Raw genomic sequence first — 12,276 nt, forward strand, 5'->3', positions numbered from 1 at the left:
TTAACTCACTGAAACAAAGATGTTATTTTAAATTAATCAGTCACAGAGGTTTAGTGTGTTCATAATAATGTTCATTGCTTTTAGAAAAAGGGAACACTAATTCACTGTGTGTGAGCTCCATAACAATGCACATGTTTATGAAATTTCACCAACTTTAAAAAATATGTTTCCAAAGATGTTAGGCATAACAAAGGATTTTATATCTTACTAAGGTACTGATTTTGCTGGGGGGTTCTCTTAAAACTAGTTCATCAGATAGTCAGAAGTAAAGAAAGGGAAACTCTTTATCCAGCTATCTGAAAGCAAAGGGGTGTTGTCCCTTTAAGGGCTCTCTTCAATGGGGGTGTGGGGGGAGAGGGGGTGAAAGGAGAAAGGGATGGACAGAAAGGACCGGATGACTGTGGAAGCAAGTTTTTTGTACTATAGTAATTAAAATTAAAATGTGTATTTTAGATAAGGGGGGTCTTTTGAAGGATTTATTTAAAAAAACTATGTCTGAAGAGCCAAGCATTTAAGGCTAAAGATGATTGTGCATCTAAAAATCTATGCAAGGATTTTTTAGAGATGTGATTTTATAATCTTCACTAACACACTAATGAAATATTTTTAAAGCAAATTTTAAACTAAGGTCCTATAGACTGATATGTCCTGAGTAAATATGACAGTCGTGCACAACTGCTGTGTCAGAAAATTCAGAAACTGACAGTGTATACCTGGGGGTTGGCAAATGCCTGTTAAAGAGCCATTCAAGTGGTAATGAAGCCATTTAACAGTTCCAGTGTTGTGCTAATAGGTCTGGCAGGCTGGAGGCTTTTTCACTTTTAACTACTAGATCCCCTCCGGAGGAAGACTCCCCAGGCTGCAGCAGCCAACTGTGGTGGGAGCCTGCAGGAAGAGTCAGAACAGGGATAGAACAGGGGTCGGCAACCTTTCAGAAGTGGTGTGCCGAGTCTTCACTTATTCACTCTAATTTAAGGTTTCGCATGCCAGTAATACATTTAAACGTTTTTAGAAGGTCTCTTTCTATAAGTCTATAATGTAGAACTAAACTATTGTTGTATGTAAAGTAAATAAGGTTTTTAAAATGTTTAAGAAACTTCATTTAAAATTAAATTAAAATGCAGAGCCGCCCGGACCGGTGGCCAGGACCAGGGCAGTGTGAGGGCCACTGAAAATCAGCTCGCGTGCCGCCTTTGGCACGCATGCCATAGGTTGCCTACTCTTGGTGATAGGAAGAGCCAAGGGGGTGGACATTAAGACCCAGGGGTGCCCCAAGTTTTCAGATGCCCTATGCAGCCACATATTTTGCAAGTCTAAGGACAGTTCTCCGAGTAGTTGGATAGAGAGCCGAGAAGCAAAACACGTCAGAAGCAGCAGCAGCGAACTGTCTCTGTGCCCAGAACTTCTTGGAAATCCTGTGACAGTTCTAATGTACAGTCCTCCAAATCTCCCCCCTCCACCCCAGCTCTTTGCCCTCTGATTGGGTCTCAGTGGCCATGTGGTTGGTTGACAGGCTCACAGACTGGGCTAGGGTGACAAGTTTCAGAGTAGCAGCCGTGTTAGTCTGTATCCGCAAAAAGAACAGGAGTACTTGTGGCACCTTAGAGACTAACAAATTTATTAGAGCATAAGCTTTCGTGGAAGAAGTGGGCTGTAGTCCACGAAAGCTTATGCTCTAATAAATTTGTTAGTCTCTAAGGTGCCACAAGTACTCCTGTTCTTCTTTTTGGGCTAGGGTGAGATCATTTTAAAACAAAGGCGCCCGCTTTTTAAATCCTTTCCGTTCCTGGGCGCTGGGATTCCTGCAGCTTGTGGACAGGGAGGGACCCTGTTGTCTCTGAGTAAAGCAGCCCAGTGCCCACAGAGGTACCTGTGCTGTGCCTACGTGTGTGGGGACCCCATCCTGGGATCGCCCGGTACCTGCAGCAGCTCCTTAAACGCCAACAGACTCAGCAGCGCAAACTGAGCCAGGTAACTGCAGCGTGGTGCCAAGGGTGGGAACAAGCACGCGGTGGGGGGATGTGATCCGTCTTTATTTTAAAGTTGAAAGTTCATGGATTAAATACAAGAGATTAAAACAAGTATTTACATTGAATCTGAGATTGGGCGATTATGCAAAACAAAGTTACTGTAATCAAAACCTTTCCAGATTTATTTATTTATTGGGGGGGGGGGGGGGATTTGAGGCAAAATGTCTTCTTTTTAGAACAACTTTTTTTTATGCAAAGGAATGGGGTTAATTTTACTTTTAGTTGTGCCGGGTGAAAAGCATTTGTTTATTTTTAAAAAGCAGATAGACACAATGTGGAGGAGAGAGAAAGGAAGTATTTGTTCACAAAATGCACAGTCAACCTGAGAAACTTACGCTTACTTCTAGGGGGGTTGTGTGACTATGAGCCTGCAACTCGCGGGCAGGTCCTGGTGGGCGGGGCCTGAAGCAGATCAGGTCTCTGAAGCCCTGGGGCGGGAGCAGAGGGGCTGATGTGGTTAAGGGGCTTTAATCATCATGGCACAGCCTCTGGCAGGGGGTTGGGATGCTGGGAAGGAAACAAGAAACCACATATCAACCCCCCCTCACCCCTAACCTGTCCTGATTGGTCTGTCTTGGCTTTCAGATTGGTTGGAAAGTCCAGAGCAGGGGGTTTGCTGTTTGGCTTTGCGGCTGCTGAATCAGACCCAGTTAGACTGAGAGGATCAACCCCAGCCCAGCGCCTGCTGCGGTGTCTCTAACCTGAGTGTCTGAGAGAGACAATGGGGCCAGCACCTGGGTCCACTGAGAGTGACGTGCCGCTGCAGGAGAATGCTAATGGCAGTGGACACCTGCAGACTGCAGGGGAGCCAGGTAATGGGGCGTCGCTGTCTGGGACCAGGCTGGAGAGAGACACAGACTGCCTGGGGGGCTGGAAGGGGACATGGCCCTCCCACTTTTTGTCACTGGTCCCGCCCCTCCCCCTCCTTTTCCCCCTGAGGCCCCCCCCCACCGCCTCTGGTTGGCAGCTGAAGCCCAGCTAGGGAGTCCAGGGAGCTGTGAACAACCCTCCACTTGCCTGGGGTGGAGAGCCAGGAGCAGCCCCTGGCCTGTATCCCTGCCCCCCCGGCTTCCTGCCCAGAGCAGGGGGAGGGTCTCTAGTTCCCCACAGCTGTAGCTCTTACCAGGGCCTGACTGCTGCTCTGAGGCCCTGCTCCCCAGCCAGAGACGGATCTTGGTAACAGCCCCTGGGCAGCTCTGGGGAGCCGTGGACCCTCCATCTGCCCTTCGTGAGGGGTCTGCCTGACCCTCCAGGCTCCTCTCCCAGAGCGTCTGACGGGAGGAGCAATCGACAGAACGGGGCATGTTCTAGGGCAGCTCCAGCCCTGGTGCTGTCAGTGAGACGTGTCCTCGCGGCCCGGCCTGACGGGTCTTTGTGTTTCAGAACCTCGTCGTAATGGCAAGAAAAGTCAAACCCATCCAGTTGTGGTTGCGCTGATAGTTGTATCGTGTGCTTTGATCGCTGCCATCATTGCTCTGGCAGGTGAGTTCCCAGCTTCTGCCCTGCTCCCTTCCCCTCCCCTCCCTCTATGATCTCTGCGCATCCAATTCCCCCTATGATCTACCACGGTGTCTCTCTCCTCCCGGCCTGTCTGGCTTTTGCCCCTGGGACCGAGGATTCCTGGGGATGTTCTGACATTAGGTCCCCCCGGCCCAGCTCTGAGCACTTTGGACCCAAGTCACCTTTACCCTGCGCCATGAAGCAGTCACTTAGCAGGGTGTCCCATGGGACAGGGCGCAGAGCAGCAGTGAGCCCTTTGCCTGCACTGGGTTGCTCTGAGGTACCAGCCTGGCCTTCCTGCATCTTCCGGTCATGCCTGTGGCTGGGCGGCAGGTGCTGCCGTGTTATCGAAATGAGCCATAGAATTCAGTCTAGACCCCTCCAATGCAGCGTTGAAACCCACCAATCACTGATCTTGGCCACGGAGGGTCCCTTAGCACCATTCACTCCCCCGGGCTGCACAGACAGCACATGCTAGTGCAGAGGTGAACATGAGCCCGGCTGTATCTGCCAGTAGTCTGGGGCAGGGGGAGCTGTAAGATTGTCAGGGGTGGGATTTATCTATTGCCCTGGGATCTGATCACTGGGCCCCAGGAGGGTTTAACAGCTGGCAGAGGGGGGTGAATCCAGGTCTGTCTGCATTAGGAATCCTCTGTGTTGATGTCATGACCTCAGTGCAGTTGAATTGGTGCAATGGCTACAGTAGACGTACTGCACTGGTGCACAAAGGAGCTTGCCTGGGTGCAGTTCACTGCAGGAGTTACCAGAGTGAGTCACGCCGCTCCAGCGCATCTCCAGGAGGTGTTTGCCCTGGTGGAACTGCGTCACTGTGATTATACTGGTGCAAATTGCTCTGATACAGACGGGCCCTGAATCCCGGCTCCTGCTGCAATGGCCGGCTGTTGCAATGGGCAGCATTGCCTCTCACTGTAAGGCGGGACCTGTGAGCTTAGGTTGGTTACACTCCTACAGGGGCAGGGAGCTCCGCAGAACATGTGACATCTGACCTGGAGATGGATGGTAGAGACAGCCTGTGCCATCAGCTGTCAGTCACGGACTTCTCCCCTCAGTTCTGTGGGGGAGGGGTGTGGGCTACTGTGCACTGCACAGTTAAAGCTACAGGGTGAGACCTGCCTTGTGAGTGAGGTGAGCCCATTCTCGTTTTTTGATCACAACTGCCACGTTTCCTAACTCTTCCAGACTTCGTGTCTGTTCCTCCCTGAGCGCCAGCCACATGGGAAGGCTTAAAAACCAGCTACCAAGTTACCGTGGTGCAAAAAAAGGTGATGTGCTCCAAAATGTCTGGAGGGGTTTGAGTCAGACTCCTCCCCACCCCAAAAAGGAAACCGCAGCAAATACCCCGAAGGGTGAAAACGAGCAGGAGTGATTCTTGCAGGGTTTAGAATGGTTTTGTGGCTCTTACCCACCGTGATCTGATAACTCTGCCTCTGGTTATTCACCAACTAGACAGGCCTTTCAGATCTCTCTTGGGTGTCGCTTATGGGTGACCCCACTGCTGTTCTTTCATGGCACTGAAAGGGTTGCACTCTGTGAGGGCTTCCAGCAAGTTTCTTTCTTGGTGCTGTATTTAGAGAAAGAAAAGTCTGCAGGTAGGAAGTGAATTAAGTTACATCATTCCTGGCCCCTAGTGCAACAAGTCACTTCCTGCTGCTGCGGTTTCTGGCGCCATCTTGTGGATTTCATGTCCGAGTGAAAGTTACCGCACATTCTTGTCAGTTATTCACCTGCTGTTTATTGCTAGGTTGAACGTCCAGCTGTTGATTTTGTGCGTGGGGTGAAATGCTCTGAGCTGTGTTAGTCTCTCCCAGGCTGGGAGTGTCCCTGAAATCCTTCTTGCCAGGCAAATTTACTGTGACCAACATCTTCGTCAACCTGCGTCTGATTGCAGTGGACAGGCCCAGGCTGGGGGTCCCAGTAGGCTTGGCAAGCCGGTCAATTGACTGCCTGTTTGGCCGCAGTCAAATAGTGTCAAATGCTCCAGCAAGAACCCTGGGTGTAGGAGGCCGTTTGCCTTTTTGATTGTGTCATGGAGCCTCGCTTGTGTTTTTTCAGAACTTTCTTTCATTGTTTCGCTTTTTTTACTGAGTTAAAATAACTCTTAAGTAATTTTTTTTAAAATTAGGCGTAAGTATCTATCTAAAACCAAACTACCGGAGACCATGCAGTCTTGCTCTTGTTTGTTACTGTTCTGATAAATTGGTATTTTAAAATATTTGACCGTTTTTTTTTTTTTTGACACATTTGACTGGTCAATTGACCAATTATTTTTGTACCAGTCAAATGCCCAATTCTAGATGCAACTCTTACCCCACATGCCACTTTCTCATTCTCAGTGCTGACATCTAAGCTTCCATCAGCTGCTCTGTGCCCCCCTGCTGGCCCTGCATGCCCGGATGGCTGGATCGGGTAGCGAGGGAAATGCTACTATTTCTCAGAGGTCGAAGGGAACTGGATCTACGTTCAGAGACACTGCTCCTCCTTTGGTGCCTCCCTGGCTGGGATCGACAGTGAGCAGGAAATGGTGAGAGACTGTCTCATTGCGATACACTGGCCTTGGCACAGCAGCTGCTGCTGTAGGACCTGGGCTCTGCCTCTGCGGGGCGAGGAGCAGCTCTGACCCCTCTCGTGCTGGGAGGCCAGAGTGAATGGACTTCCAGCCCCTCAGTGCCAGGCCTGGCTGGGCCCAGGGCCATACTGTCTGTGTGTGATCACAGGGATTGCCCATTCTCAGTTGCCCCCCTCCCCGAATAGGGAGACAGCCCCTCTCTAGGCAGGGACAGCTCAGGCATCTCCTGGCTGCGGGAGTGGGACGGAGACCACAGGCAGTGTCCTGCTTTGGGGATGGGACAGGAGCAGCGAGCTGAGGATGTGGTGGGGGGGAGGGGTGGGATCCTCTGACATTGACCCCTCCCACTTCAGTTTGAGTTGCTCCCTCTTCCTGCCTTGCTGTGGTGCTCTGCAGAGAGCTCAGACCCAGCAGGTGCCCCCAGCCCAGGGGAACTTGGGGTGCGGGTGATGGGAGCACAGGGGCGGGGCTGCTGTGTGCAGTGGGAGGGTTAATACTGCCTGGGTGATATTGTGCTTTGCAAGAGGGAGGGCGAAATCCCCTTCTCCTCCCTCTCTCTTCTCTCCCTCTCCCCCGCCCCCTGAAAATAATCTAAGTGCCCTTTAGTATGCGACTGGGATTCTCTGCAGCACAGAGCCCTGGAGGGGTGGGGGCGGGGGAAGCACCAGAGCTGGGTCTGATACCTGCTGTCCCTCGACTTTCTTTAAGTTGTTCCTGCTGCGCCATAAGGGTGTCCATGACCACTGGATCGGCCTCCGGAGGGAGCAGGGGCAGCCCTGGAAATGGGCCAACGGCACCGAATTCAACGGCCTGTGAGTGTCTCACCCTCTATACTAATACCCTGGGCTTGGGGATTCTGGTGTCTGAACTGTTTTGAGCTCAGGCAGATCCACCATTCAGTGCTAGTGAAACAACCAGACACGACCCTGGTCCGTTCGCGTCCTGCGTGTACCACAGACCGATGGGAGCCAGCGTGTCCCGGAACTCTTGGCTCCTCCCCGCAGCGCGGTGCTGGGCCGGAGATGGAGCCTGCCATAGCCAGAGGTGCCCTCGCAGCGCGCTGGGATTTCAGCTGGGACACTCACTGTCCTTCCCCAGCCCTCAGCAAAGCCCTGTGGTGTCTGACCCACACACACACCCAGCAGGGAGCACAGGTTAACATGGCTGCTAGAGAGGGCACCCTCGCCTTGCCCAGCACTCCATTGCGGCTGCAGGTCCTGCTGGGGTTTGCAGCCAGCAGGTTTGAGTGACGTGGCTGTTGAGGCCTCTGAATCCGCAACAAGGCACCGACGTTAAAGGAGCCTGTGGTTCACAGGTGCTGGACGCCTGGGGCTCCCACAGTAGTGATAGCTGCCCAGACAACACCCCACAGTGGATTTCAGTGGGCTCCAAGTGTGATCACAAAACCAGCGTTGCTTGAGCCCGGAGCAGGGTTTGAACCCTGAGACTTCAGCACTAGAAGCATCAGCCTCTGCTATTGGAGCTAAAGAATCACTTCTTTAAGTGAAAACCCCTCCTGACTGATAAAGCTCTTATGCATGGCAGCCACTAGAGGGGATGGAGACCCCCCACTTCCCTGGTCTGGGTTAATTCAGTACTTTGAAAAATCAGGCTGTTATGGTGCTGGGTCAGCGCTCCCCAATGGCCAGTCCCTATTGTGCTGTATTGGACCCAACCTTTGGATCCCACCTGCTTCCAGCCCCACTGGGTCTGAATAGCTACCAGACACTGTCCCTAGTTTGGGCCTCTGTGGCACACTGCTGGGGTACAGACTCCCTGTCTGGTTCCCTCCTTAGGATGTGGGACCCTGCAGTCCAGCTGCTGTAGGGCCCAAAACCAGTGCTGAACCCTCTTAGAGGCATGTTGTCCCTAGAGTTCCACCCTCCAATCCAGATTAACTCTGGGAGGGTCAAGTGACGGTTACAAACAAGGAACACCTACTTTTGCAAAGGAACTTCTCAAACACACTCTTTTACCGCCATCCCCAGTGGAAAGCGCAAGAGTTATAGATCAGTGGAAGAGGAAACACCTGAATACAATTTCCTCCTTCAGTGTCATCTTGGTTCTGCTCCGTGTGTTTCCAGGAGGCAAGATCCCTCCTGCCCCCCACTTTTCCTGCTCAGTCATCTGGTTCTGATGATGCTCTGCCCCTCTTGTTAGAGGAACGGTCCCTTTTGAAAATCAGTCTCACAAATTCTCTCCATCCTGCTGGGGACTTTCCATTCTCCAGACCCTGTGGGCTGCTCAGCGTAGAGGGTCACTAACAGCCAGTGGTTCTGCAAAGCCCCCACTGTCCTGAGCTCTGCTCCTGAGGGGCTGTGAGTAGCTGCTCCGCACTCAGGCCTGCACTGTGGGAATGGCTCCCCTGGCTGTGACTGGTGTGAAATGCCCGGGCTCTGCCTGACCCCAGCTCCCTGCCTTCTGTGTTGCAGGTTTCAGATAAGAGGAGGAGGTGACTGCGCGTATCTGAATGACGAGAAAGGGGTCAGCAGCTCACGGTGCTACATGGGAAGACGATGGATCTGTAGCAAACCTGAGGTGTATGTGATGGGAAAAGGGACTGCACTGGAAGGGAGCTCAAAATAAGTCTCCTAGAAATGACACTGATACAACTCACACCTACAGTACTTGAAAAAAGAACAGGAGTACTTGTGGTACCTTAGAGACTAACAAATTTGCGTTATATGCATCCGAAGAAGTGCGCTGTAGTCCACGAAAGCTTATGCTCTAATAAATTTGTTAGTCTCTAAGGTACCACAAGTCCTCCTGTTCTTCTTTTTGCGGATACAGACTAACACGGCTGCTACTCTGAAACCTACAGTACTTGAATGAGCCATGTCCCCATTCATTAGCCTGGCCAATCTCAAGATCTCAGTCAGGCAGTGGGGCCCTCAAGCAATAAGTGTGTGTAGTTTAAACTGTGGATTCTTTGTATGTGCTTCTGCTTCTGAACCTTTAAACTCAGGGACACATTGTCAAGCTTTTCTCTGAGCTGAGAGGGCGAGATCTTATGAGAAGGAGTCTCCGCCACACGCCGGGGAAATGAGGGAAGGGGAGGCCTTGTTAGTTTAGACTCCAGAACAACATTTCTCAAATGTGGCCACCAGCCGATTGTTTCGCAGCCACGAGAGCCTCCAAAGCGCCCCGACAATCACTGAGATGTTAAGTATTAAAGTTGCCTCGTAAATGCCATAAATCATAATGCGCCCTCCCTTCTAAATAGTATGGTATGGGCAGAGCTGAACTACCTGCCATTACATAGGTGTGGTTTTCTTTCAGGTTACAAAGCGTATTCATGGGCTAATCACTATGTTTAGATCTCCTGTTACTGTAGCTCTGTAAGCAGCTACTGACAGTCTCACTGCGTGGTGTTTGGGTAGGTTGTGATTCATAGGTTCATGGGGGGAGGTGAAAGAGTTAAAAATGCCAATGGGGATCAGAAAGTATTTCAAATAATCCAGTGCCAGAAAATGACCCTGAATGTGATGGAGTGTCCCAGAGGAGCCACCTGCTGCTAAGAAAAGCAAAACAGAGAAAGAAAAATGAACATTTCAGCACCAGAGGGAAGGGCAGTTGCTTGTGTTTCTGAGCAAGTTGCTGTGTGCGCTGTTTGTAAGAGAGAAATTCATCACATTGAAATGTATGTAGTGCAATGTCCCTATAGCCTCATGCCGGGGAAGTTGAACAAAATTACCACGGTGACTTTCAGAGGCGCAAGCTGTTAAACGATGCAAAAACCAAGCTGAAAAGACAACAGCAACGACCCAGAGATTTTGTTGTTACTATTATCATTATTATTACTGGGATAGATTGATTTTTTTTTTTTTGGTCTGTGAAAGAAATTTTGGACATATTGGCAGATATGTTCTTTAATTATTATTTGGACGTCTATTATGTAAAGTATTTTTAAATGTAGTTCAGAATTGTTGTACAGCCGTCCACCTTTTACCAAAAAAGCAAAAGAACAACAAAAAAGACAATGTGCAAAGAACTTGTTTTGTGTTTTAGGTCAGTAAAAAATAGACACAACTGTACCTTATATTTATTATTGAGTCTACGTAAATATGCACATGTCATTTATTTATTTATTTTTCCTACGGTTAATTAAGTATTGTCAGAGCTGCATTCTGAGGCTGCCAAAAATTTGTGAGAACCCCAGTTCTATAAAGTATTATGATTTTGTTTTCTATGTAACCATTACTTCCCAGTATTTATTCACTCTCCCTTGCCTCTCTGTTCTTTGATAATAAACTCTTTCTTGTTTTCTGTATATGTAGATTTATATCTAAGTGCTGTGTTGTAAATAGAGTGGTTGGCCTGAATTGAATCTTACGCGCTGCTGTGGACTGCGCCTGTGGGAATAGGGAGTCACAGTTTTGCGCGTGCTCAGTGGAACAGGGGCTGAGCACTCCAAGGGGACGCTCAGGCCTTGGGGGGTTGGTGGGTGCCTGTCGCTAACCTGTACAGAGCGAGCGAGGCCTGCAGGGGGCTGGAAGGTCGGGCTTGTGCTGCCAGGGGTAGGTGGTGTCAGAGCTGACCAATGGCGGGCATGGACAAGGCTCCCCCAAAGGTGCCTCATATGCCTGCTGTGAATCGCTCAAATGGGCACACGTACCCTGCTCATTCCACCCTGTACCCCAGATACAACATGCACCAGGCATTCTACCAGGGCAAGGAGAACAAGCGCGTGACTGCCCTTCTGTTCCATTCCTGCTGCTTGCACAGAGCTAGGCTGCTGCAGTGGTTTTCAGTGTTTGCTACTTTGTTAAGTGTGTTTGGCATGTGAGTGGATCGGGGTGGGGGAGGGAGGGGAAAAGGGAGTCAGAAACAGTGCTTCTATATCGTGATGACAATTTTTCCCAACCTCGCGCTAAAAATTTCCCAAATCTGGTGAAAAATTCCCAGATAAAGTTTTTTATTTCAAAATCTCAAAGGAATGTAATGTGTTTTTAATAACTATATATTCTATCCAAATTGTTCTTATTCGTTCGAGATAGTTCACATTTATTATAATTTTTATATGTATAGACACGTTTTTCAATTTTAAACTTGTTACTTATACAGTAAATTATTTAATACATGAGGAGTAGGATTGAAATGATAGAAAACTATGTATTTTACACAAATTTCACTAAAGTATTACAATACAAAAGCATTAATAAGTACAGCATGTGCCCTGCAGTGTACTGTACATCAAAGTTACTTTGAAAAAATAAAAAGTAAACATATGATTATAAAATAAGATAAAGCAAACAGAACAAATAACACTCTTAGAGATTATAAGAATAAGGACAATTCTATATAAGTTTTATCCATTTTCTGACTCATGGTCTGAGTCGTCACTAGGAACATCATTACCATCATTAATATTTTTACTAGTTTATCACTGTCATTTTTACTGTACATATTTTTACAATGTAAATATAAGTGCTTAATAGTAATTATAAAATTAGAACATTTCTCTTGCTTTACTTTCAAAGCTGACCTTATAACTACACTAGAATTGAGAGTTTTGGTTGTCGTACAGTTTCTTTTTTTGGTTTTCATGTCAGTTACCATGGAAAAAATTACTTCACATGCTGCATTTGAATGCGGTAACGTGAAAATCTTTTTAGCCAGTTCAGATATATTTGCAAACATGAATTGACCTGAATAATCTAAATTCATTAACTTTCCATTTTTCTACAAGTTCCTCAGTCTCAGTTTGCACCAAAACATTGCTAATTATAGGAGTACATTTATCTTTCTTTAATGGTACAGCCTCAGCAATTTTGGAATCAGGGAAACATTTTTTTAACTAGCGACAGAGTCCTGTGGCCCTTTATAGAGTATAGACTAACAGACGTATGGGAAAGCTTATGCTCCAATACATCTGTTAGTCTATAAGGTGCCACAGGACCCTTTGTTGCTTTTTACAGATCCAGACTAACACGGCTACCCCTCTGATATTTTTTAACTACTTCAGTCAAGTGTTCCACAGATTGAATACTGACATTGTGTTCAGCAAAGTAACAGGCCATTCTCATCTCTGCATTTTTAACTTGCTCTTCACATTTTTGTGCTTTTTTTAATTTCACAAGCTAGTTTACTAAACATATCATCCGTTTTCTTTGTATTAGATATTGTCACAACCTTTTGTTTATGTTTTTTACCATTAGC

At 48.3% G+C, this 12,276-nt stretch overlaps 1 pseudogene; it reads left to right on the top strand.

The window, feature by feature from the left end:
- The first annotated feature begins 1,699 nt into the window (after positions 1–1,699).
- On the top strand, positions 1,700–10,482 carry LOC101934508 (C-type lectin domain family 2 member D-like; annotated as a pseudogene).
- Positions 10,483–12,276: the final 1,794 nt, after the last annotated feature.

The sequence above is a fragment of the Chrysemys picta genome, chromosome 12 (genome assembly GCF_011386835.1).
Source record: "Chrysemys picta bellii isolate R12L10 chromosome 12, ASM1138683v2, whole genome shotgun sequence".
NCBI lineage: Eukaryota > Metazoa > Chordata > Testudines > Emydidae > Chrysemys > Chrysemys picta.